This window comes from Sapajus apella, unplaced genomic scaffold, assembly GCF_009761245.1.
Source record: "Sapajus apella isolate SASKATOON/1434 unplaced genomic scaffold, GSC_monkey_1.0 scaffold31, whole genome shotgun sequence".
Lineage (NCBI taxonomy): Eukaryota > Metazoa > Chordata > Mammalia > Primates > Cebidae > Sapajus > Sapajus apella.
In genome coordinates, this window is record NW_022436971.1 from 5,787,134 (window position 1) to 5,810,318 (window position 23,185).

General features: G+C 49.8%; 1 long non-coding RNA gene across 1 annotated transcript in view; it reads left to right on the top strand.

The window, feature by feature from the left end:
• LOC116561980 overlaps positions 1–23,185 on the top strand; it is an 84,809-nt gene that overhangs the window by 15,183 nt on the left and 46,441 nt on the right. The window contains exon 2 of the long non-coding RNA XR_004273694.1: positions 6,247–6,355. This is a non-coding gene — a long non-coding RNA (uncharacterized LOC116561980). The remainder of the gene's footprint in view (positions 1–6,246; positions 6,356–23,185) is intronic.

Here is a 23,185-nt window from a genome sequence, read left to right on the forward strand (position 1 = left end):
CAGCAGGCAAAGGGCAGCCCTGGAACCACCACCTGGCTGCCTCGGTGCCCTGGACACTCCCCGCCCACCGCCACATGCTTTCTAACAAGGTCACTCTGTGAGGACCTCACACCCCCAGCTGAAGAGCCCCCAGCAGTCACCCAGCCTTCTCTGCCTCTGTGGTGCAGGAGGAAACTGAGGTGACAGCCTGCTCCCTGGAGGGGAAGTGAGTCATGAGGCACTTAGGTGTGCAGCTTAGTGCTCTTCTTATCTGCCTGTGGCTTATCTCTCAGACTCTTGATGATCTGGTTCTGTGCTGGCTCATTGCAGGTCCCTTAGGAAGGGCACACCCAGCCTTGGCCCCTCCCTGACAGCCTCAGCCCTCCTGTTGGGGGCCTTTGCCTCTCCCATGCCTGAGAAACCTGTGGCCATTCCCATTTCTCACCCTGATCCCTCTGCTTGTGTGCAGAGGAGCTGAGCTCCCCAGAAGGCTCCTGTGAAGGGATGAGAATGTGGCAGGCAGGGTGAGTGCAGAGGGCAGCCAGGAGGCCAGAGCCCAGTCTCCAGGACACCCAAGATTCACGTGGGGGCCGCGGAAGCAACGCTGTACACTGGCCCTGCCTGGTCCCCCCTAGCAGGATGGCCTGGCCAGCGGCCCTTGCCCCCACCAATTGAGGCCTTGCCTGAATTTCCAGTTGGAAGGCTTCACCCAGATGCTTCTAAGGTGCTGAAATCTCGAGTCCCCGGCTCCATGGCAATGGCAGGATGGGAGACCTGAGGGCAAGTCCTTCCTTATTCTGGCCACTCCAAGTGAGGGATCCCTGGCGCAGGGCTGTGGTCTGGAGGTTTCACCTTAGGCTGTTGGGGTCTCCCAGCCAAGCAATTGCTTAAGTGTCATAAAGCAGGGGCCCTAGAGTGTCACCATCTGCCAATATGAGTTTAATCATGACACTGTGACCTCTCCTCCCTGACCACAGTGCCCTGTGAGTGGATTGACAACCATATTGTCACTGACCCCATGACAGCCAGGTGGCTTGGGCTATCTGGGGTCTCTTCTAAGTAGCCCCAACATTCAGGCCTACCCTAGTCCAGCCTCAAGCAGAGGCCAGAAAATGACCAAAAGCCACATCCTGCCAGACAAGGCCCCTCCCTCCAGCCCTCTCCCTTACTGCGCAGACCATGGGGCCCACAGCTCGCATGTCACGTCAGTTCTAGGCCGTGTTCGATTGCCGCCAGACCGTGGGCCAGCCGTGCACCCAGAAGCTGGTAGACACTTGGACATGCTTGTATTTGTGACTGAATAGCCCAGCGGCCCCTGGTTAGTTCATATCTCTTTGGCTGGTCCCCACTCCCAGCTGGGGTTATGGTCTGGAGGTCTTGAGAGCAAGCTCCTCAGTGTCGGTGGTGGGGGACACAGGAGCCCACAGGGCATTGCCTGCTTGGAAAGGGACTGCAGGTCCGTCTCTCCCTGGCCGTTGCTGTGGCCAAGGCTTCCTAGGAGAGAAAGAGGCATTGACTGTGTGATCCCTCCCAGCAGGTAGCTGAACCTGACTGATTCCCCTCCGACCAGACCCTGAGGCGCTCTGGGCTGGGCTGTGAAAGGCGCTGGCGGGGCCTGGCCAGCCTCCAGGAGCAGCGTGGGAACGTGGCCTTTAGCCCTGCCAGTCTGCACTGGGGAGCTGGGGCGGAGGGGGCTGATGAGGACCAGACGCCAGGGCAGCCTCTGATGGCCACTCCTGGACGAACCGCAGCGGCCCCGCAGTGGCCACTGTCCTGTGTCCTCCCTCACTACGTGGGTTTCCAGACTTCGGTCTTTTGATGGCTAAGGGGGCTCTTGGGAACCCCTTATTCCCATAAGCAGACATGCAGGGCTCCCCAGCTGTGCCCTGCCTCCACTTCTCAGAACAACCTTGCCCCTCTGGACAAGGATGATGGTGAGTGGAGGACGGCCCTCGGAGGAGGGTGTCAGAACCTGCACCCAACGATCCCATCCGTTCTTTCCACCACATCTCTGGGAGAAGGTGGTTTCTATGTGTGGACCCATCAGTGACTCTGAGTGTGGGAAACCAAGGGTCACGGGGGTGGGGGCTCCTGCCTCAGGGGCCAGTGAAGCTGCAGCTCTGAGAACGAGCCCGCTGTGCCAGAAAGGCTCAGTCTGGCCTGGCTGATGTGGAGCCTGAGGCTGCAGGAAACCTGCCTTTCCTGCCTGGCACTCCCGTCCCATCAGGGCCCTGGGAGAGGGCAGGGCGTGCTCACCAGTTCTCACACAAAGGTTTCTTGGGTTGGGTTCCAGGAAAACAAGACCTGGCTCCAGCCAGCCCACTCACTCTTCTTCTCTGCTTGGTGCAGTGGAACATGATAGACAGTCCTGGGTTCAGTGAGGCCTGGGGCCGAGCCGAGGGCCCTCCCCAGCGTGATGTCCTGATCCTGGGTTCAGTGAGGCCTGGGGCCAAGCCGGGGGCCCTCTCCAGCCTGATGTCCTGGTCTGGAAAACTCCGTAAAGCGGGACCACAGTACCTGCTGTGGTGGATTTGTTGTGAGAGTTACCTGAGGAGATGGAGGCAAAAACCCTCTGCCTCTTGTGGCCATTCCCATTGGTAGTTCCTGTCTCCTCTCTGGTTCCCAGAGTCTGGAGCCCTGGGGCTATCTGTGCCCCTGGCCCAACCCTGCCAGACACTGGCCATGCCCAAGGTTGAGCCTGGGCTTCCCAGCTCTTTCTCTTGTCTCCCTGTGCCCACAGCCAGCTGCTCGGGTGCTCTCCTTGGACCTGCTGGGCTAAGTCCCACCTCCAAGCTCTGCGCCACTGGAATGGGGCTGCCCTCCCTCCCTCCCTTCCCCTGGACCCATGTTTCCTGCTCCTTCAAGGCCCCTTCCAGGCAGATAAAGGTCACTTCCTCACTGAGCCTCATCAGAGCACCCCTAGCCCCTGGCGGTCATTGTCTGCTGGCTGTGGAGTGTTGGTCCTGTCTGCCAGCCACCTGCGGCCCTATTAGCAAGCCCCATCCATGCCTTACTGGGACATCCATGACCTTGCAGGGTCCTCACAGAGTAGCGTGTGTACACTCTGGCTCGGGCCAATCCCATCCGTTCTTTCCACCACATCTTTGGGAGAAGGTGGTTTCTATGTGTTGACCCATCAGTGACTCTGAGTGTGGGAAACCAAGGGTCACAGGGGTGGGAGCTCTTGTCTAGGGGGCCAGTGAAGCTGCTGCTCTGAGAACAAGAATTCGACACACTTATGGGGTCCTGCCCTTCAAGGGAGTCAGGACGGTGACACCAGTGTCATTGTGCCTTCTGGACACTTAGTGCTTCATACCCAAGATCCTCAGTCTTCACAACAACCACAATAGGGTGACAACATGCCACCTTGACAGATGGATATTATCCCCAGTCACAGAGGAGGAAACTGAGGCTCAGAGATGTTAAGTGACTTTCATGAGGTCACACAGCTAGTAAGTGGTAGATCAGGGACTTGACCTTAAAGTGCATGCACTTTTTGCTGTATGAAGAAAGGTACTTCTGGTGGGGGTTGGGAGAGGATGAAGAGATGTCTCAGATCTCTTGGGCAGCACAGGGCAGCAGCACCCCTAGCCTGGTGGAGTCATCTTTGGAAATCCCATTTCATCTTTGACCCCTTAGTGTATGAGGCCTGACTCCTGTCCGCTGTAGATGGCTATCAGGGAAACACTCAGCTTCAGTCGGGCCTCCATGGTGGAAACACCCTCTTCCCAGTCAGTCAAAGCCTGACTGTCAGCTGCTCTCACTGTCTTCCCCTTCGCCCAGCCCCATGGTTCTGGTTCTGCCCCATGAAGGAGACTGGGGATGAAACGGGACGTTCCCTGGTTAGATGACTTCATGGACTCAGGGGCTGTCTGCCATGCCCACAATACATCAGAAACACTTCATAGCTTCTAGTCTGGAGTGTGCAAAGAAACAGATTTGGATTCATATGGTGGCGGCAACATTTACTGGCATGACACAATGGAACATTTATTTAACTTCTCTGAGCCTCTGTTTTCTCAACTGTAGAATGAGTTCTTATAAGGATTAAATACTGAGAATACCAGCTGGGTGCGGTGGCTCATACGGGTATTCCTAGCACTTTGGGAGGCTGAGACAGGTGGATCACTTGAGGTCAGGAGTTCGAGACCAGCCTAGCTGACATGGTGAAACCCCCTCTCTACTAAAAATATAAAAATTAGCCAGGCATGGTGGCATGTTCCTGTAATCCCAGCTATTCGGGAGGCTGAGACAGGAGAATCACAGGAACCCAGGAGGCAGGTTGCAGTGAGCCGAAATCACGCCATTTTACCCCAGCCTGGGGGACAAGAGCAAAACTCTGTCTCAAAAAAACCAAAAAAAATCCCAAAAAACTGAGAATAAAGCTTTTGGTATTACATGCGGCATATAGTAAATCCTCCATTAATGGTGACAGTTGTCAGCGTTTCTGTAGGTCTGGATGTTTTGGGTAGAGTCACCTGCCCAGGAGTTGGGGAAATGTCTGGATTTCATTACTGTTCTGTACTGGGATTTCACAGGGATGAGTCACTTGGTAGAGGAACACTCTGTGGATCAGGAGGGCCCACAGTGGGACGAGCTTCTGCAGGTCAGGAGAGGCACCCAGAGGAAGTGAACTCACATCCAGGGTAGCACAGCAGTCCCTGACTCAAGGGCCCGAACCCTGTCCCCTCCTCGAGTCCTCTGCTCACTTGCAGCCTCACCCCACAGCCCCAGGGAGCAGAAAGCGCACCAGAGGGTGTGAGCATCACGAATGTGATGGAGGGGGGCTCTGCACTGTGGCTTTTGTGGAAGGCCAGCCCTGTCCCTGACTGCACCGGCAAGGAGGGCCCAGAGTGGCACCAGGTTGGCCTGCACAGGAGGGTCCTGGATACAGGGTTGAGGAGGCTGCGCTTTCTGCGGTAGGACAGGAGCTGGAGGTGACAGAAACCAGAAGAAGCTAGCAGCTGGCTGGCTCGGGGAGCCAGGGAGAGATGGACGGGACCAGCTGCACAGGAGGGCTTCCCACCATCTCAGGGCCGGTGTTCCACATCTTAGCAGGGCCTGCTAGGCACAGAGCATCAGCCTGCTTCGAGGCTGGGCCCAGGCCCCAGCACACTTGTGCTGTCTGGCAGGAAAACTCTTAACTGGTTTAACTGGATTTCCAGAGCTCTCAGGCTTGAGACCTGGACGTAAGGGAGAGAGGCTGGGGGAAGAAGCATGACCTTTCCTGGGGCTTGGGCTGACTCAGGAGCTTCAAAAGCAAAATTGCCTCCGCTTTTGTTTGCATAACAGAAGCGGTGAGAGGAGGAAGTAAGATCTATCTGTTTGTGAACAAGGTCAAAGACCTGTAAGATTTCCAGCAGATGGGACCGTTTCTCAGGTGACCAGGCATTCCCACTACATGCCCCGGCGGCTTTGCTGGTCACAGCATGGTGGCAAATTACATGTTATTAGAACAGTCCGGATGATGAAGTCACTGCAGACCTAATCACATTTATTTCAATGACAGCTTTGGCAGAGCAGTAAATTTTGCTGCCAACCATGTCTCTTGTGGCCGGTTCCCTGAAGGAACTGCCATCGGACGTGACTACAGGGAGGGGTCCTTGCTAGAGCCTTAATTTGTCACCTTTTCCCTCCAAATGGCAGGTTCTCCCAGGAAAGCCTGCCCATGTGGCAGATTGTACTTTCAAAGTATATCCCATCTCACATGCTCTGCCTGACACTCCTCCCATTGAGTCCAGGAGAGGTCTATGTCACTTCTCCTTGTACCTTAGTGGAAGAAAGTTTATGACTACTTTGATGAGTAGAAGTCATTGCAAAAGTGACACTAGGTGACTTCCACAGCTAGGTCAGAAAAATGCCATGCACTTCTACCCTAGGATCTTGTAACCCTTGCTCTTGGAATCCAGCCACCATGCTGTGAGGAAGCCCAAGCAACACCGAGAGGCCACGGGCAGTTGTTCTAGGGGAATCAGCACCAGCCACCAGACATGTAAATGAGGAGACTGTCCATATGTCTCCAACCCCAGAATGCAACTGCATGAAAGACCCTGTGTGAGAAGCACTCGGCTGAGGCCAGCCAGACCCCAGAGCTGTGAGAGGTAATAAAATGATTATAGCTGTTTTAAGCCACTGAGATTTGGGGTGATTAGGTAGCAATAGATCACCAGAACATCCATGAACAGTGATAATGACAACCTTTGACTCTCTGGCACCTCTTATTGAAAAATGGAAGTCCAATCCTTCCTTCCAAACTTGCCTTCTCAGGTTCTGAAACTTCCTACTATTGGGTGATTCAGTCTTTCAAAGCGAGATTTGAAAGTGGGACTTCCAGTCGTCAGAAGCCATCAGAACGCTCTCTTACTCACTTTCCCAAGTAAGTTAATCTCTTTCACATTTGTACTAAGAAAGACAGTTATGACGTAATGGAAAGCTTATGACTCAAATGCCAGGTAGACCCAGGGACGATTCCCAGTTCTGCCAGTTCCTGGCACTCTTTCCTGGGATCAGTCACTTTGCTTCTCTGTGCTTCGAGTCTCTGCTATGAAATGGGAAAACTCACGCTGATCTTTTAGGATTGCTGCAATAATTAGAGATTTTTACAAACAGTATTATTCTAGAAAAAAGAGAGATTTGAGACAGCTTATGATGATGATACATATACACTGCTTTGTATTAGCAATAATAACTTATATTTGTCAAATGCCTACTAAGTGCCAGGCACTGTTTTAAGCACTTTGCACCTATTAACTTTTTTTGATGGTTATAACAACCTTGTGAATTAGATATTACTACTATCTGCATTTTATAGATGGGGAAACCAAGGCACAGACAGGTTAAGTAGCCTTCCCAAGGCTATACAGTAAGTAGCAGAGCTGGAATTTGAGCCCAGGAAGTTTGGTCTTAGAGCCGGCTATGGCATACTGCCTCTTGGTAAATGTTTAACTCTGGGTTCTGGGTGTGGCGTTGTAAGTGCTCAGCCGTCTCATTCCTGAAAAACCAATCTGGAGGGATCTGGTGCTTGAACCAAAGTGCTATCAATGGTAAGATCTCTAGTGTTGGTGTGCGCTAATGGGGGAGATACGGCAGGGATGAAGGTCACACCCAGCAGCCCCAGGATGCTATGGGGAGTGACAGACCACAGAGAGGGAGACATCTGAGGAAGAGGACATTTTGCAACATCAGGACAGTGGACGGCATCTGGAGCATTCAGGAGCCTGAGTTGCTCTGGAGAGAGGCAGCGTGGGAAGTGCAGGTGGTTGCAGAACCCTTGATGCTGAGACTTGCCCTTTTACCTACCAGCCACGCGACCCTTGCTGAATCACCTGTCCTCATCTCTGAAATTGCAATAACTTGTGCAACCCCCTGATGAGAGCATGTAAATAAAGTGTGTGGAAAGCCAGAAATGGAAGCTACCACTAAGTTTTCGAGGAAATTTCACTTAAAATGAATACGGTGCTTCCTTATCTTCTTTTTAAAAAATTCCTTTTAGATAAGGTCTTGCTCTGTCACCCACGCTAGAGTGCAGTGGCACAATCACCGCTTGTGCAGCCTTGACCTCCCAGGCTCAAGAGATCCTCCTGCCTCAGCCTCCCAAGTAGATGGGACTACAGGCACGTGCCACTACACTGGCTAATTTTCTTTCATTTTTTTTTTTTTTTTTTTTTTTTTTTTTGAGACGGAGTTTCACTCATGTTACCCAGGCTAGAGTGCAATGGCGCGATCTCGGCTCACCGCAACCTCCGCCTCCTGGGTTCAGGCAATTCTCCTGCCTCAGCCTCCTGAGTAGCTGGGATTACAGGCACGCACCACCATGCCCAGCTAATTTTTTTTTTTGTATTTTTAGTAGAGACGGGGTTTCACCATGTTGACCAGGATGGTCTCGATCTCTTGACCTCGTGATCCACCCGCCTCGGCCTCCCAAAGTGCTGGGATTACAGGCTTGAGCCACCGCGCCCGGCCTTCTTTCATTTTTTTTGAGAGATGGGATCTTGCTATGCTGCCCAGGTCTCAAACTCCTGGGCTCAAGTGGTCGTCCTGCCTCAGCCTCCCAAAGCGTTGGGGTTTTAGGCGTGAGCCACTGTGTCTGGCACTTATCTTCTTAAACAGAGAGTCCTGAACATCACTTAGCTTTTCTTCGTGGTTCAGGGTTCATCACTGTGAGCATCCATTCCCATACTGAGCTACAGAGTGAGGAGGTGCCTAGAGGACACTGCCTCACTGGTTATGGCTCTGCCCTGCAGTGGATGGCCCAGGCTGCTGGGCTCCTGGAGTCCTCAGGCTAGCCCTCTAAAGCTGAGCAGTCTCATCCCTTACTGAGGCTATCACCTGTCACCTCTCAGCGCTGTCAGAACGTTGGCCTCAAGCAATTTAATGAGACTTTGATTTGTTGCTTCTAATCTTTTGTGCATTTACAAACCAGATGCCTGCATTTGTTAGACGTGTTTGTAAAAGCAGGGATTCCTGAGCATAGAGAACGGAGGGGTTCAGCTCAGGGTGAAGTGCATGAGCTTTCATGCGTGGAGCTTGTGACATCCACCTTGGCTGCTCAGGACCCTTTTTGCTCCCTTCATGGGTTTCAACTGCTCCAGATGGGGAAGATGTCACTGTACCTGGTGACCTCTCAGGGACTCTATTCAGTTCTTTTTTTTTTTTTTTTGAGACAGAGTCTTGCTCTGTCTCCCAGGCTGGAGTGCAGTGGCATGATCTCGGCTCACTGCAACCTCCACCTCCTGGGTTCAAGCGATTCTGCTGCCTCAGCCTCCTGAGTAGCTGGGATTGCAGGCACATGCATCACACTTGGCTAATTTTTGTATTTTTAGTAGAGACAGGGTTTCACCATGTCGGCCAGGCTGATCTTGAACTCCTGACCTCAAGTGATCCACCCGCCTCAGCCTCCGAAAGTGCTGGGATTAGAGACAAGAGCCACTGCGCCCAGCCTAGTTCGTTATTTTTACATTGAGCTGTTTTTCTTCCTTCCTGATGTTTATTGTTACAGTAACTTCAGGGCAAACTCAGCATCCTTCCCAGGACACCACCACCTCTGTCCCTTCAGTCCCACGGCCTCCGTCCATGCCCTCGCCCCAGCTTCTGACACAGCCTCCTTAGATTACCCCTGGCCAGCATGTTCTCCATGCTTCTGTGTGCTCAGCATGAGGTCATGCACTCAGTGGGGACTGCTGGGGCGGGCTCAGCCACAGCCCTGCCTTCCGTGAGCTCAGAGCCTGGTTGAGGAGGTAAAGTCAATGCCCAGGACCACTTAGGGTACAAATAGGATGGTGAGAAGTTGAGGCTGGCCAAATCGATTCCAGTGTGATATGTGCGTGTGGTGGCTGGTCAGGAGCCACAGCTACGGGCATATCAGGAAATCAGTTAAGAAGGACACTTGCAGTTGCACAGGCTGGAGGGACAGCTAATACTTAGCAATGCTTCAGCTCCAAAGAATGCTGGCAGGTATGCGACATGGGCAAAGCCAGCCCTGGACCCCCTGAGAGCAATGAGGAGAGGTCAGCTTATGGAGCATGGCTGGAGCTTATGGAGGTGTGGGGATGTCAATGGCAATTCTCACTCTTTCAAAATATGACTGGGTGCAGTGGCTCACGCTTGTAATCCCAGCACTTTGGGAGGTTGAGGCAGGCGGATCACCTGAGGTCAGGAGTTCAAGACCAGCCTAGCCAACATGGTGAAACTCCACCTCTACTAAAAATACAATGGCTGATGGAGAGCCTGTGGGCCTCCCTCCAGGAGGCTTGGGCTTGGGGATGTGTGGGGAGAAGAACACCAGGAAATAGACAGTGAGCAGAAGGCATCTGAGCGGAGGAGGGCAGGATGCTTGGGGTGTATGAGTCCCGGCTGCGGAGGGTGAGGGTGGGGGCTGAGACAAGTCATGGAATGGGCGTCCAAACCCCCCAGCATCCCTGGAGTCTGTCCGGGCTGAGCTCAGCCATAGCTACTCTGGCCAAGCTGCAGACACCCAGGTTCTCCAAGGCTCTGGCTGCAAATGATCCCTTACTCTGGCAATTAGCAAAGTGAAATTGTAATGGGCCATTAGCAAGGTGAAATGTAAACAGAAATCAGGAAGCCTCTCATTCAATCACCTTGAAACTGGTTTCAAGCCATGTTAACAGAACACACACGCTCCCTTGCTGTTACACCTCATGCACACACATCACAACCAAAGGAAGTTCTTGTCCTTGCAAATTTGCAAGCGGCGGGGAGCATGCATGCTCAGGGAATGCCTGGGCATCCATTCCTTGCCCCACTCCCCCAACAAAGCAAGCTGCTTTGAGCATAGAGGTAGATGTTCCAGGAAATAGGACCCTGGAAGAGCTTCAGGAGGTTCTTTGTGCTTGCCCCAACTTCGTTGGAGCTCAGAGAATCAGCACATCATCCATACCCATCCTGCCCCGCTATGCCTGGTTCGCAGTGCTCTGAGGACTGAGCAGAGGGGCAGCACATTGCACTCCAAGGTTGGGGTCCTGATAAGAATTCTGGCAAGGGCAGGGTCAGTGGAATCCTGGCTCTTGGTCCAGAGGCCCCAGGAGTGGAGCAGGGTAACTGCCTACCAACGTTGCTTTGCACACCTGTCACCTTCCATTCCATCTTCTCAGTAGACACACCTGGCATCTCCACTTTGTTCACATAAAGCAAGCAGGGCCCAGAAGGGTGCCGCCACCGGTCACATAGCTGTTGGTGGTAGAACACAGACTCCTTACAGCTTTCAGGGTCCAACATGACGTAGAGGGGCCACCGGGGTGGAGGTGTGGGGATGTCAATGGCAATTCTCACTCTTTCAAAATATGACTGGGCTCAGTGGCTCACGCTTGTAATCCTAGCACTTTGGGAGGTTGAGGCGGGCGGATCACCGGAGGTCAGGAGTTCAAGACCAGCCTAGCCAACATGGTGAAACCCCACCTCTACTAAAAATACAAGAATTAGCTGGGTGTGGTTGTGCCCCTGTAATTCCAGATACTGGTGAGGCTGAGGTAGGAGAATCGCTTGAACTCGGGAGGTAGAGGTTGCAGTGAGCCGAGATTGTGCCACTGCACTCCAGCCTGGGAGACAGAGTGGGACTCCATCTCAAACAAAACAAAACAAAACAAAAAACAAACAAAAACAAAACCAAAACACAACACAACAGAGACCCGTGCGTTTCAGAAACCATCAACAAGATGAGGGCTTCTGGCCATCCTGGACGTCCTTGGTTGTACAGACTGCACTTCCCCAGCTATGTCCCGGGGAATACTATCTCATAGGTTCTGTCTCCTCCTCACATTCTGTTTGCCCAGGCTGGTCCCTTCCCAGAGACAGGCACCCAGTGCTCCCCAGGCTCAACTACACTGAGAGGTGGGTGTTCCAGCATTCAGCTGTAGACAGCTTTTCCCAAGATGTTGGAACCAGGCCCCATATCCTAACGAGACGCTTACCCCTTGAATGCCTCTATTTTTCACCTGGCAGGATAATGGTATAGCTGAAATTTCATAATCAGTAGCTTGTGCTTGTAACCTAACAGAACCTGACCTAAGAGATCCTTTAGTCCACCTAGTGGGTGACCTTGGCAACATCTCTAATACAACGGCTCACTCTGCTTTAATTCAACCCAGTCATAGGATACCAGATGACAAAATTGCTCTATATTTCTTTATTGATGTAATAAATGTCTGTACTATTGCTAATACTACATACTATACTTGCATAAATTCCTCTGGGAAAAGCTGAGTGTCACATACACAAAATTTAAAAGGAAAACAAGCCACGTGGTTACAAGTCTCACCTAATTGCCCATGATCATTTCATTTATTCATTGGTTGCCTTTAAGCCTAGTTCATGACTCAAAACTACTACACAAACTGAGATTATTATTTTACTTGATATTTTCCTTTTAAATTTTTATTTGTTACTTGTCAAATTTTTCCAGAAATACAACTCTTAACAAATAATGCTGGCCTATGCTTTAGATGGTAAGAAATGCCTACAGAACAGACAAAACTGAAATTAACAATAGATTCTAGGTAGACTTAGCTTGAGAGTCACTCCCTCCAGACCTTAATTGCTCCAGTGTGGCTAAAAGAGTTTTGACACTGACTTCTAGTTGCTAATCACGTCCCTCTAATGTGGAACCAGACCAAACCAAACTGGGACAGGTCCCAGCACTGAGGGATGATCAAAATCTAACTACAGGAAAATTGACAGCAGTGCTTTTGGAGAAAGATCTTGATCAAAAGTGGAAAATGTAGAAGTTGTCAGAATCAAGATGGAGTTACTTGTGTTAAAAGCTCTCAAAATAGGCCTCGGGAGGCCCACAAAGGAAGGGCTCTTATGCACAAATACCTTATAACAAGAACTATCACAAAAGACTCACCAACTTCACAATCTTGCATAAAGGCCAAAACAACTTTACGAAAAAAATACTTCTGTATGAAAATCTAGCCACCAACTGCCTGTCCAACCTCAGACTTGTACCATGCCCCACATCTTTTTTTTTTTTTTTTTTTAGACAAGGTCTTGCTCTATTGCCCAGGCTGGAGTGTAGTGGTGCAATTATAGCTCACTGCAGCCTTGACCTCCTGGGCTCAAGCAGTCCTCCTGTCTTAGCGTCCTAAGTAGCTGGGATCATCACGCCAGAATAATTTTTAAACATGTGTTTGTGGAGATGAGGTCTCATTATGTTGCCCAGGCTGGTCTTGAACTCCTGGGCTCAAGCACTCCTCCCAGCTTGGCCTCCCAAAGTGCTGGGATTATTGGTGTGAGCCACCACGTTCAGCTCACCATCCTTGTTACTAGTTCTTGTAGCTAAGGACAATTATCTCAAAACAATTACGTAATCCCACTTCTGACACCATTATGTCAAACTAAAAAACAAATAGGAAGAATCTATAAAAGAAAATTATGTCTGGTGAGGAATGGGCGTTGCAATGGGAATATGAGTATCATAGTAAACTGTGTTTATATGCCCACTGCAATGTCTATTCCCAAATAAACATCATTTTCTTTAAAGTCTTCCTTTCTGTTATTTAGTTTGACAAGGGACACCTTTCTTTCTGCCATGTCCTGAGTGTATGTCCAAACACAGAGAAGAGCTGAACCAATGTATGGCCTCTGTTTTGACTTTAAGAACTCCAAAAAGAGTCTTGGGGACCCCCAAGGGGCACCAGACCACTTTGAGAACAGTTGAATTAAGAATATGGTCATATGAGCTACATGTCTGGGTACAGATCTAGAATCTTTTTTTTTTTTTTTTTTTGAGATGGAGTTTCGCTCTTGTTACCCAGGCTGGAGTGCAATGGCGCGATCTCGGCTCACCGCAATCTCCGCCTCCTGGGTTCAGGCAATTCTCCTGCCTCAGCCTCCTGAGTAGCTGGGATTACAGGCACGCACCACCATGCCCAGCTAATTTTTTGTAGTTTTAGTAGAGGCGGGGTTTCACCATGTTGACCAGGATGGTCTCGATCTCTTGACCTCGTGATCCACCCGCCTCGGCCTCCCAAAGTGCTGGGATTACAGGCTTGAGCCACCGTGCCCGGCCCCCAGATCTAGAATCTAACTTTTTTTTTAAACAAAGGCTATTTTTGGCATTCCGGCTCTCTTTCTTTGTTCATCCAAATAATCTACATTGAGGTTTCATGCTCCTGTGATGTTCAGCTGAATCAGGAGACAGTAAGAGGACCCTTACTAATTGTGTTAAATAATTCATTAAACGTAGGCAGAGAAACACAATAACAGACACTATTTTGTTTTCATTTATAAGTCACTTTCCAGCACACGGACATAAGCAGCATTATGGGACTTTAGAGCTAGCAGGGCTCTACGAATTTCAGTCCAACTCTCTCATTTTACAGATGGAGAAGTTATAGCCCAGGTAATCCCATGCAACCCAACTTAATAAGCTTTGAGCACTTATGATGTGGAAAGTAAAATCAAGCAACGTAAGATGCCAGTAACTGAGGGATGGGATGTTGTTTTAGATAAGGTGTCCAGGGAAAGTCTCTCTGAAAGGTGACTTTTGAGCAAATGTCTGAAGGAAATGAGGAAGCAAGTCATGTAACATTTGGGGGAGGGGTTCCAGGCAGAGGAACAATACGTGCAAAGGTCATGAGGTCAGAGGATGCCTGGCATGTTGAAAAACAGAAGGGGACCAGTGTGGCTGGGATACGGGGCATGCAGGGCAGTGGTGGGAGTAGAAAGTGAAGTCACAGAGGGGACAGGACAGATTTTTGTAGCGTCTATAAGGCCACTCATGATAAGGACTTGAAATTTTGTTCTGAGTAAGCTAAGATATATTAGAGGGTTTTAAGCAGAGACATCGCATGATCTGACTTAGAATTAATTTTGGTCACTACATGGAAAGTAGTCAGGGCTAGAGGGCTAGGACAGAAGCCAGGAGATGAATTACAAGGTTCCTGTAGTAATTAAGACAATAGATGATGATGGCTGGGCAAGGGCGGTAGGAGAACAGAGATGGTATGTAACTAGACAGAGTGCAGAGACACATTGAAGGCAGTGTCTTAATGAAAGGGACTTGTCCTTGTCACACATAATTAGGATGTAAAAGAGCTGGGGTTAGGCCTCAGGTCTCTGGAGTCCCTGGCTAGTGCCTCAGTGCCTTGCATATGTGATCTCTAAATGTCACCACAACTGGGAAGGTAGGTTTTATTAGTCCAGTTTTACTGATGAAGAAACTGAAGTTGAGAAAGGACAAAGAGACTGTCCCAAGGTCACACAGTTGGTTAAGTGGCTGTCTCAGGACCACACCAGTTGGACCCCAAAACCCTATTTGCCGGGATATCACGACCGACCACCTCCTTGCCATACACCTCAACCAACACTGTCGCAGGATGCAGCTGGCTGTGAACACGCCCCAAAGTCTCCTGCCCTAAAATGTACCCATTGGTGGCTCTTCCACTGGTCTGAGATGTCGAGGCATGGAAGACCACTGTTGACAACACAAAATGAGGGATTCCTCAAATCCCAGTGAGCCACACAAGGGCCAGGGGAGCCCAGGAGGGTAAAGTGCAGGGAGTCCGGGCCAAACCCTCACAGCAGTGGTTTTGGATGGCAAGAGTTGGATCAGGGTTAGATTTGTTTCTTGGGACAATAAAGACATTTTTCTCAGCTTTCTTCTTTTAGAGGAAAGAGTGGCTGTCCCCAAGCTTTGCTCAGGAGGCCAAGAGGCACCTGAAATGACAGTGTTAGAGTTGCCAAGAGCAGTCTCCAGACATGGCCGACCAGGAAGGCGAGGGAGCGATGCTCTGAAATGTGCTAGGCTAGCAAGAGCTGCTGGAATACCCGCCTGGAGCAGCTCACCCTCCCGCCTGTGATAGGCCTGCCGGTCAGGACCTCTCCTGCCAGAGTGAGGAGCGGGTGTTTGCTCCCTTCTGCTGTGCACACAAGCCCTGTCTGTCTCAGGCAATTTAGTTTCTTTGGATAAGCAAAAACAAAAGAGGACTTGGATGCTGAAGACAGACATTAAACTTTTTTTTTGGTTCTAGATGTCCACCCAGACTTGAGGCTCACATGACCATAATCTTTTTGTTTTGTTTTGTTTTGAGATGGAGTTTCGCTCCCGTTTCCCAGGCTGGAGTGCAATGGCACAATCTTAACTTATTGCAACATCTGCCTCCCGGGTTCAAGTGATTCTCTTGCCTCAGCCTCCAGAGTTGCTGGGATTACAGGTGCCCGCCACCATGCCTAGCTTTTTTTTTTTTTTTTTTTTTTTTGTATTTTTAGTAGAGATGGAGTTTCACAATGTTGGCCAGGTTGGTCTCGAATCCCTGACCTCAGGTGATCCACCCACTTTGGCCTTCCAATGTGCTGCGATTACAGGCGTGAGCCACCTCGCCTGGTGTCACATAACCATATTCTTAATTCAGCAGTGCTCAAAGTGGCCAGGGCCTTGTGGACATTCCCAAGACTTTCAAGACAGAATGTCCCGTGTCCCAAGATCAAAATCGTTTTCATAACAATACAAATTGATTGCCCCTCAGATTAGAAAAAATAAAAATATGTAACAATACAAACACATTATTTGCCCTTTCCATGTTCATCCTCTCTCAGGTGTACAGTGGAGTTTTCCAGAGGCTACATGGTGTGATATGGCAGGAGACTGGATTTAGAAGCAAATGTGAAAATCAGTTGTCTTCTACTAATCCAGGTCTTAAAAGTAGGGTTGCAAAAGGATAAAATAATGTCACTTTCTTTACTTAAAAAAAAAAACTAGTTATTTTTATTAAAATGTTATACTGGCAGGGCGCAGTGGCTCACGTCTGTAATCCCAGCACTTTGGGAGGCCAAGGCGAGTGGATCACCTGAGGTCAGGAGTTTGACACCAGTCTGGCCAACATGGTGAAACCCTGTCTCCACTAAAAATACTAACAAATTAGCCAGGTGTGGTGGCACGAGAGGGAGGCTGAGGCACAAGAGTTGCTTGCACCCATGAGGCAGAGGTTGCCGTGAGACAAAATTGCACCACTGCACTCCAGCCTGAGAGACAGAGCAAGACTGTTTCAAAAAAAGAAAAAAGGTTATATTAATGTAAAATGTTATTTTAAAATAAATTAAATATTAAAATTCTCAGTGTTAGTTGCCAGTATAGATACTAGCCACATAAATATATTGGGATCCTCAATCATTTTTGAGAGTGTAAAAAGTGTCAAGGAACAAAATGTTTGGTTCAGGTAGAGTAGCTGTCTCCCTGCTGAGGTGGCTGTTGTCCCTGCCCCGAGGGGCCAACCGAAGCCTCGGGTTTCCCTAGGCAAGTACTGGGTGTGACCGGATCCAGGGGAGAAGATTGCTGGAGGGTCGTCCAGCCGCGGCTAAGACGAGTTGACATTACAAAGGCAGCGACGCAAGAGGGCGCCCTTACCCAGGGCAGGTTTCTTGTAATGATGGCTACAAGATGACTGATGCAAATGTCAGTTTTACTCACCTCATTAACAAAAAGCAACTTGGGTTTCTTGTTTACAATGGTACAATTTTTATCTCTCTTGTGTTTCTCTGCTCAATATGGGTTCCAATAAACACATGCTGTCTGCTCATTTAAGGACTCCACTAGGATATCCTATGTTATCCTGTACATTGCCAGGTCACATCCCTCTGGCCCCTCAGCTTGGCATCACAGAAAGACACATCAGCCACCTGACCCTGTGTCTCCTGAAGTGGCTGCTGGAACACTGGCCTCCCACAGTCCTGGTGAGGGTGGGAGGACATTTACTCCGGAGACCTCCATAGTGGCAACTGTCCAGGCCGGCCACTCCCGATTCCAGCTGACATCTCATACCTTGCTTTGTGATATCACAAAGGTGTTTTCTTGGTTTGTGTCTCTGTCCCATCCCTGTGGTTCCCAATGCCTGAGACTGGTTCACGGCATAACTAGGCTGGATCTTTGGAGGTAGGATTAGGTAAGGGGAGGGGCACTGGCTGGGGTCAGGGACCTGGCTTCCACGAGGCCTCCTGAGTGCCCTTAGGCCAGTCATGTGTCCCATGGGCTACAGCTTCTCATCTTTCAAAGGGGACTTCTACCTTGGTCAGAGAGCCATTATGGGATTCAGGTGGCACAGCATGTGGTGGGCATCATCTGCCATGATACTAAAGTATGAAGTGCAGGTGTGTTTATGAAATTCTCTTCTCTCTCCTATTGGTGGGGGCAGTGGAAGTTTTTAATAGGGGAAGGGCACAGTCTGTTTTGTGCCTTAGAAGGGTTTATGTGGTGGCTGGTAAGGAGAATATTTAATTGATTGATTGATAGATTGATTGATTGAGACAAAGTCTCTCTCTCTTGCCCAGGCTGGAGTGCAGTGGCACAATCATGGCTCACTGCAGCCTCAAACCCCTGGGCTCAAGCCATCCTCCCACCTCAGCCTCCTGAGTAGCTGGAACTGTTGGGACATACCACCACACCTGGCTAATTTTTTTTAAGATTTCATAGAGATGGGGTCTTACTACATTGCCCAGGTTAGTCTCAAACTCCTGGACTCAAGCGATCCTCCCACCTTGGACTCCCAAAGTGCTAGAATTACAGGTGTGAGCCACGAGGCCTAGCCAGGAGAATGTTGTAGAGCACAAACTAAGTAGAGGGACAGGAGTTAGGAGGCAGTTGACAGAGACCAGACAAAAGATGATGAAAGCCATCCGAGGTAGACGACAGGAATGGAGGACAGAGGATGGGTGGGTGAGAAAGCCTGGGAGCAGATGGAGGAGGCTTGGTCATTGGTTAAAGTGGGAAGGGGCCAAGGTAGGGATAACCTAGGACAACTCCCAAGGCCTCAAGAGCAGGGAAGGAGCAACTTGTTCTTCTGGACTGAGGGCGTTTTCCTCACTGCTCCAGCCTCACTGAGTTTGCTCAGATCCTGAAGGTGGTCCAGGCTTTGTGTCTGGCAGTCTGTGGTCCCAGTGGGCTCTTCAGCAGCCAAGACCCCCACCCCACCACTGACCCGGTAGGATGGACACAGGCTTCCACAAATAGGACTTCCCCTCATTGTGGCAGCCAATTCGTTAAATATAGGCAGACAAACATATTTACAGAGACGATTTCATTCCCTTTTATAAGTCAGTTTCCAACACACTGACATAAGCAGAGTTGTTGGACGTTGGAGCTACTAGGACTTTTCGAATTCTAGCCCAATACTTTCATCTTACAGACAGAAAAGTTGTATCCCAGATAATTCAATCTGATCGACAATGAGCATTGAGCACCTACGATGTGGCAAGTAAAAGCAAGCAGAGTAAGCGACTATGAACTGATGCATGGGGTGACATCTTAGGCTGTTCAGGGGCAGCTTCTCTGATAAGATGGGACTTAGGACCGCCCAGGCACCTCATTGACATGAAGGCCCTCAGCAGAGGGCAGAAAGTAGGCCACAGAACTCCCTTTCCAAAGTAAGCGTTTGCTCTGACTCCTACTATAGGCAGACTTAGCTGGATGCCTTTGCTTCCCTGGCTACATTCTAGGACCATGAGATCTGGTTACATTCTGGGAAGAATGTTATTTCCATCTATATTCAAAGGGTGGAAAAAAAATACCTACATTCAGAGAAATTGTCAAGGAAAAATTTCAAGAAAATGTCCCAGACTGGAGGGACAAGTTTCCACATTAAAAGAGGGACAAGTTTCCACATTAAAAGGGCCCATTACAATGGATGAAAAGAGACCTACAGCAAGGTCGGTTATTGTGAAGTTTCACAACACTGGGGACAAGGAGAAGATTTAAAAGCTCCCAGAAGAGAAAAAAAAAATCTCGTCACATACAAAGGAAACAAACCAAGCGGGCTTCATGTTTCTCAATTGCAACATTTTTAAAGCAATGGAGCAGTGTTTTCAAAATTCTAAAGGGAAATGATTTCTAACCTAAAAATCTATACCCAGCCAACCTATCAATCAACTGCAAGGGTAGAAAATACTTTTTCAGATATTCAAGTATCAAAAAATTGGCCCCAAATGCATCTCTTCTCAGAAAGCTACTGGAGGATGTGTTCTATCAAAACGTGGGGGTGAAATGAAGAAGTCAAGGGGACCTTAACCCAGGAGAGAGATGAAGGGATTTTCCCGTGATGGTTGTGCACAGGCCTCCGGAGTTCAGAAGAGCTTCCCAGGAAGTTGAAGTTGGTAGGACACCACAGACTTTCTAAACAGCCTGAAAGGAGATTTACATACTTGACAAAAACTTTGGGGTTTTATTAGTAATAAGTACTTAGAAACCTAAACAAACTAAAACAAAGAAGGAAACAAAAAGGTAATGATTAATTTCAAGAAAAGTACAAAAATAAGTAAGAAAGAAGTTACCATGGTCTACTATATGATTCAGCTTGAGAGTATTGTTGATGTAGTAATAATCATGTAAATGCAAACTATTAACCAATTAAAATTACAATGTAACTCTATTTGAAGGGATAGGAAGTATGTTTATGTATAGTGTTCCCACGATACATAAACATCTCATCTTCTATAGCAGAAACTCAATGAATGGCATTAAAAGTAGAAAAATCAAATAGTAACATAAGCATAATATTTAGAGCTAGGAAGGTAAACACTAAAAGAATCAGCTGAAAGCTTGAAAAGCAGGAAAAGGCAAAATCTGAGACTGGGGGCAGGAATCCTTAAACTATGATCGTACATAACTGATAAAAATTCAAACTAAACACCCCCCTCCCCAGGCATTGGGTGTTCTTTGTGATTTGGCCTCAAGTTGTTTTTATAAACTTATTTTCCACTGCCCCTCCTTCTTCTGACATACCCCTGACGCCCCAGCTTCAATTATAAACCCTTCCCAGAAGCTGCCACCTTTCTCTAGAATGGGTTCCTTCTCTCTGTCTCAAGTTCCTAACTTAAACCCAACCTCTCCGAAGAAACCTTCTCGGATCCCACAGAGCCGACACCACCCACTGCCCAAGCAGGAATCGGCTTCCTCCTCCACATTTCAGCCATCCTGCTCCTCGCTGGCCAGGGATCCACGTGTGAGGCTGCCTCCCCACCGGGCCCCAGGATCCTGAGAGCAGGGCCTTGCCGCTTGCTCCCACAGGGCCCAGAACCACTGTATCTGGTCCCGGTTGCCTTGTTGAATCTCAGCCCTTGGCATCAGGGCCAGACTCATATGTGGGTTGATATCAGTCACTCCAGAAGCCCCACCCCTGGGCTGTGAGGGTGGCCAACGGTGACTTCTTCCTGCCCTTCAGGACCAGAGGCCTTCTTTCCCTGCTGGGCTCAGCACCATGCTCCTCCCAGCCTGCCCCCCACTCACTGGCTGGGCCCAGTCTTTCCCCTCAAAGCCCTGTCCCTTGGCCTCTAGGCTGTCACCCTGTTTAGAAGGCAAGCTTGGTCCAGGAGTCAGATTTCCTTGGAGAGATGGAGGGATAGTTAATTGAGAAAGGAGTGCGTGTTCTCCCAGTGTCTTCTCACGTTACCAGGAGGTCGCCAGCCCTTGGCAAGGACTTGCCTGAGGGATTTCTGCACGGCAGGCTTGCTGTGTCTTTAATAAAATCCCAAGCTCCAAGAGAGACCATGTTCATGGCCTGCAGGGGGTGCCTTTGAGAGGAGCATGGAAGAGAGCCTTTTATTTTTTCCTCCCAGTCTAGAAGAGAGATTTTTTTTCCCTCCCAGGTTGGAGGGAGCTCACAGGGAAGGCTGCGAACAAAAGGCCAGGCCAGGTGCCCCTGGGCCCCCTGGACCTGAGATCCCAGGGCTTCCAGTCTTGCCAGACATTCCTGCACCAGGAATGTTACTCTGAAAGCTCAGAGCCACTGACCTGAGGGGTCCATGTCTTCTCAGATTCCTTCAGTGGGTGAGTGTCCAAATGGTAAACGGGAAGACCAGTACCGATGACAGGAGGAGCTCCCGAAGTCTCCATGCTGTGTAAGACCCCCATGGCCTTGGCACAGTCCTGGTGGCGCTGTGAGGGGATTTGGGGCAGATTAAAGTTGATTTAGAAGAATTAAGGTTGAGAGTCAGTTGGTCTAGAGCCTTCTGCCCTTGCAGCCTACCTGAGCTGAGTGTGCACAAGGGCTGGGATCTCAGTGACACGTGGAGACGACTTTTTTCTCAGGGTGGCTGTGCCAATGAGGATGGCCAGGTCAGACCAGAGACGGGGTGCCAAAAAGGGCCAAATTGCTCACAAGGGGAAAAGAATTACCACAAGCAGTTTAGGCTAATTGATTCACCTCATGAGGCTGGGAAGTGGTGCTTGGATTCATGGCCACCTTTTACCAGGACAAGACCAAAAGGTGGCCAGAGAAGACAGGTGGCTGGGAAGCCCTGGTGTCTGCCTCACACCTGCTTCAGTGAGGTCTGTACTGGGGAGGACTTTGCATGCTGCTGTGTAACCTGGAAGGAAGGGAGGAAGGAAAGAATACTGACCTGTTCTTTGTGATGGAGCACACCCTGCCCTAAGCCTGGGGCAAGCATGTGTGGGCCTGCCTGGCTCCATGGTGGAGAGGCCACCAGAAATCTGTCTTGGGGACACAGGAGCTGGGAAAACATTCAAATTTGAGGACACAAAGTGTATCCTCACAAAGAGGACCTAGACCAAGACTGAATCAGCAAGAATCTCCTACTGATGAATCCCAAAGACTAGGACTGACGGAAGGCTGGGCATCACTGGGGTTTATTTCCCTGGCTGGTACCCTCATGTCTTCAACAATTGAGTTAGTTCTATAGTCAAGTTAAAATAGAATGAGTGGCTTCACCGCTGGGCTTGGTGGCTCATGCCTGTAATCCTAGCACTTTGGGAGGCCGAGGCGGGAGGATCACGAGGTCAGGAGATCGAGACCTTCCTGGCTAACATGGTGGAACCCCATCTCTACTAAAAATACAATTAGCCGGTCATGGTGGCATGCGCCTGTAATCCCAGCTACTCGGGAGGCTGAGGCAGGAGAATGGCTTGAACCCAGGAGGTGGAGGTTGCGGCGAGCAGAGATCACACCACTGCACTCCGGCCTGGGCGACAGAGCGAGATTCCGTCTCAAAAAAACAGAACAAAGAACGAGTGGCTTCACCAAAGCTCTGAGTTATTGCAGCCTGCACTTTGAAACCTTCTGGGGAAGTGTCTCATTTTCCTGTAACAATATGACTTAGAAGACATCAGAGAACATAGTGTAGCTATGGCGCTTCATGGGGAGCTCGGTGCACCATCATTGTGGTGGCCTGGGGCAATGGCAGTGGCGCCTGGCAAAGCCGGCAGAGTCTGGTGGGATCCGGCGGTGGACCCCAGGTGAGTCATGGTGGCTTTGGCAGGTGCCTTCATCTAGAGTGTCGTGGTGCCCTAGGCAGGTGCCTTCATCTAGAGGGGGACACCAGCCAGGCCTCGGCAGGCACATACCTTTCCAGGACTTAGAAACAGGTACCCGTCTGGGCCCCCTCCTCTGTTCCGAAGCAGAGCTTGACAAGCGGGGCTCAGGCTGTGTTCCAGCCTCTGCTTACTCTGGGCCAGGCACCTTTGGGTGACGGCCGTGGACACCAATGCAACCCTGTGGGAGATCCAGATGTGCAGAGAAGAGACTGGGGTTGCCGTGGAGGAGGGGGCAGAGAAGCACCCTGGCTAGAGCAATGTTTTTATAATCTAGAAAACCATGAAAAACAATGGAAAGCATGTGTAACCTCAGCATTTGATCTTCAAGTTTCAGAAAACTCAATGCAGAGCGAAATCCGATTCTGAGCGTCATTTAAAAGGCCGTCCTTCAGGAGGAGCTTTGAGTCTCACTGGCTGAACCAGGGCTTGGCC